General features: G+C 38.3%; 1 long non-coding RNA gene across 1 annotated transcript; it reads right to left on the reverse strand.

The window, feature by feature from the left end:
• Nucleotides 1-1813: 1813 nt before the first annotated feature.
• LOC145660182 (uncharacterized) lies at nt 1814-3740 on the reverse strand. The gene is made up of 2 exons (XR_014126363.1): nt 3646-3740; nt 1814-3515 (listed from the first exon to the last, which is right to left on the reverse strand). It is a non-coding gene; the product is annotated as an uncharacterized LOC145660182 (long non-coding RNA).
• Nucleotides 3741-4064: the final 324 nt, after the last annotated feature.

Genomic DNA, 4064 nt, shown 5'->3' on the forward strand with positions numbered 1-4064 from the left:
CTATTTATCCCCTGGAATTAAACAGGCCATTTCTGTTGCTGTGCTTTTAAGATGTAAGATAAATGAGCTCTGTTCTGATTGGCTGCCCTGTATTGTGCTTCATTTAAAAAGCACTAAGAGCTGAAATATGTCTGAGAACTGCAATGTAGGTGTTGGGGGTTAAACTGCTGTAGGCCAAAGAGGCAGAGATAAGTAAATGAGCTGGTTCTCATGACATCAGAGAAACAGTGATTTCAAAACAGGCTATTTTTACAGATTAGATTTCATATATGGACTGTAAGGAATGGGAGAATAAACAATGTGTTTTGAAAATGTAACAATATTTACATATTACTTACATTTTTCATTTTAATATAGTGAGTGAAATTCAGTTTTCCATGATAGGGGCCCTTTAAGGATATGAAACCAGATTTGACTTTGGCAAAACCAATAAGCAGAGTCAATCTTCTCTGTTTGTATTTGATACCTTTTGCCTTTATCACTCCAGGACGGCACTGCCATCCTGTGGGAGAAACTGACTTGGAGAACCGAGATGGATGATGCTTGTCCCCATCCCTACTATACTGTACAGTCTCAACATGCCTAATTACTACTTCCTTGTGTGATATTCTGTGCAGATGACTTTTTGGCCGGGACAGATGTATAGAGAATAACTTTTTTTTTTTTTATTTCCATCAGTCATTCAGTGTTTTTGTTTCAGTCTTTCCAAGAGATGACATAGGGGTTTAATCATGAAGTTTTCACCTTGAGATGTAGATATCAGTAAAAGGACTGAATAAGAATGGACTTTAGTAGAACATGTTCAGAGTTGTTGACCAATTGCTGTGGCAATATGTATGGGAGGTGAAATATATGCATGCTGGGAATTTTCACATTTGTAAACTCATTGCTTTGACCACAGAGACAAAAAAAAAGACTAATTAAGAAAACTGTCTTTAAACTGGAGTCACTGGAGTGAATGTGACAGAATCCATGCTGCCAGAGTCAGTTAGTTGATTGAATGATTAAAACATGAAGTCGATATCTGGATCACAGCAGAACCTAAAGCCCACAAAACCAAAAAAGAAGCATGGACATGTGTGTCTGTGTCTGTGTCTGTCTGTGTGTGTGTGTGTGTGTGTGTGTGTGTGTGTGTGTGTGTGTGTGCGCACGCGTGCAAGCATGCATGAATGTGTTAGTGTAGGCATGAATGTGTGTATGTGTTTGTGTGCATCAGCACTGGCTGTCCAGTCTTCTTGACCAAGTGTGTAGTGACCAAAGAGCTGCATCACAAACAATAAAAGTGAGGAATAAATAACACAAACAGAAATAAAGAAGTGAGTACAATTCTCACATCTGTAAACTGGTGGCTATATACACATATACGGGAGCAGGCATATATTTGTGAGTGTGGGTGTGTGTGTGGGCTGGTAGTAGGTGTGTATCACTTTGTACATTTAATGTGTGTGAAAAATTATGTATTTTTCTCCAGGTCCTTCAAATGTGGGTCTGGCCATCCTGAAGCAGCCGTGTGTGTGTGTGTGTGTGTGTGTGTGTGTGTGTGTGTGTGTATGTTTTTGTTTGTATGAATGTGCATGGATGTGGGTGCATATGTTTTTATGTGTGTGTATGTATGTGTGTGTTTACATGTATGTGTGCATGCCAATTCCCCCCCAGCTAGACACATCACAGACAGTGACGTCCAACAGATAGTGGCATGTCCAACTGCTGTCAGTGAACTGCACTCTACACACATTCTGCTGTCAAACTGCACCACACACACTTTCATGATGTAGTTGTTTATCAGTGGATGTAAACAGAAACTACAACTCTGTCCTGCTTTGGCTCTTTATTTATGAAACAGCAATAGACTCACTGCATACAGACAGTGGATGGCATTTGACTTTAAAAGGTATGATTAATAACAGAAAAAATATGCTGCTATTTAAAGGTCAAATATAAAAAAAATCCTTCAATAGAGATAAAAACATAAAATGCAGAAAAATTATTCCTTGGAAAAAATACCATAATGTAATAATAAAACGCAATACATTTTTTACAGACTCATAGAGCAAAATGATGCTTGTAGGAGTCAGAATTTAGTTCTAGATTGACAATATTTAAATTGACATTTAAATTGACATTTACAGCATTTAACATGTTGATTTAGCAGTTAGCCTCCTCAAGTGTACCAAAAACAAACAAACAAAAACCCCACAAGTTCTCTGGTTCTATATTTTGTCAGTCTTAGTCCTGCCCCTACAAGTCCTACTTTATGCTAGTATCTAATTAGCAATTGGCAAGTAATTAGCACCGGTTCCTCTCTACCGGACCGAACTACAGCACATTATTTCAGTGCCACTTAATGGGACAGGTCGGTGAAGAATCATATTTACTTTATTTTCCCTTAACCCGGGTAGACAAGACATGGTTGGAGTAAATTAAAGGAGCACATTTTGATCCTTTAATTTAGAACAAAAGATGCTAATGTTGCTAACAGACCATGCTTTTACTCAATAAATGTACACAATGTGATTTTAGACATTTATTAGACATTTTAATATTACTTTATTCATTTATTTCACTATTGTGGTAAACCTATTTCAATCACCAAAACAGGTTCACAAGAGTAAAGGTATTTTTTCTCATGAGATGAAAAATTTCCATATTCCATACATTGCTTTATGCAGTGATCCACATCAAATTCTACCTCAACAGGAAGATAGCTGAGATTGTTCTGAACACCGTGATATCAAACATGTAAGTACCTTTAAGGTGAATTTAAGAAAATAAGCAGAACAGACATTGCTCTGAGCCTTCCGATGGTTAAATGTCAGTGGTACGACAAAATCTGTGAGCACCGAATTCTGTCACTATAGAGCCTCAACACACAGATCACCATTTCTGACGGCTGTTGTAAGAATATGTGACCACACTGTACTGTCATAAAAAATGAGTTAAACACCAAACATGTATTTTAGGTGTTGTGATTTCTGATGGCTGGGTGCCGCTACTCTCTATTGATCCCAGATATAAATACCTTTGTGTAAATGAATGTATGAGGATGACAACACCTGTAGAGAGAAGGTAACACTCACCATCAGCAGAGTGGAGCACAAGGAGGAGATAAACACACAGCTGCATTCTTACTGAGTTTCACACACACACACACACACACACACACACACACACACACACACACACACACACACACACACACACACACACACACACATAGCAGGACTGCTGCTACACACCGTACATACTCTTCAAAACTACAGTCTAGTGAATAACCTGACAGCTACACTTACAGTGGAGAGGAACTGTATTCAAATGAAGATATTCTGATAAATCTCTAACGCACAAACTTGGTCAGGTCAGTGGGTACAGCTGATCAGATGTGTGTGGCAGGTCTGTTAAACAGGTGTGTAGGTCTGAAGCTGGTCTGTTGATTTCTCTTGGTTTTCTTCTCTACTGCAGACTAGCTGTTCCATCTCCACCAGCAGTGTTATAGTGAACTCTGCTCATTTCTGACACTGAAGCAGGTCACATGAACAAGAACAACTCAGTTCATTCAGGAACTGACTCTGCACATGGTAAAATGGATGTTAATGGACACAATGAGAAAACAATCTGATTATAACAGCTTGCTAATGAGATTTTTACCTTTGTTTCTCTTGGTGTAATAAACCACAGCCACGATAATGTGGAGGAAGATCACAGTGACCAAAGCAAAGGGGATGTAGGGCAGAGTCTGAGGAGAGACTGTAACAACACAACAAACACTGACCCCAGTCTTACACAGCAGCAGAATACATTTATTTAACACAGCTGTGAACTGTTTCCTCTTCCAAACACTCCCTCTTAAACTAAATGTTAAACTAAATGTCGTTTACAACTAATATTATTATCATTAGTAGTAGTATTCGTAGAAGTAGTATATAGTGGGGAATCATTTTATGGAGTTGATGGGAGAATATTATTGAACAAATGCATCTTAAATTCAGTGGTAGTTGATGAACAGAATGAATGTGGGGCCTCTGCAAGAATAGAAAATATGATGAGTTGAAAGTACTGAAGGTTCT

Source organism: Electrophorus electricus, chromosome 2 (genome assembly GCF_041902795.1).
Source record: "Electrophorus electricus isolate QZ-2024a chromosome 2, ASM4190279v1, whole genome shotgun sequence".
Lineage (NCBI taxonomy): Eukaryota > Metazoa > Chordata > Actinopteri > Gymnotiformes > Gymnotidae > Electrophorus > Electrophorus electricus.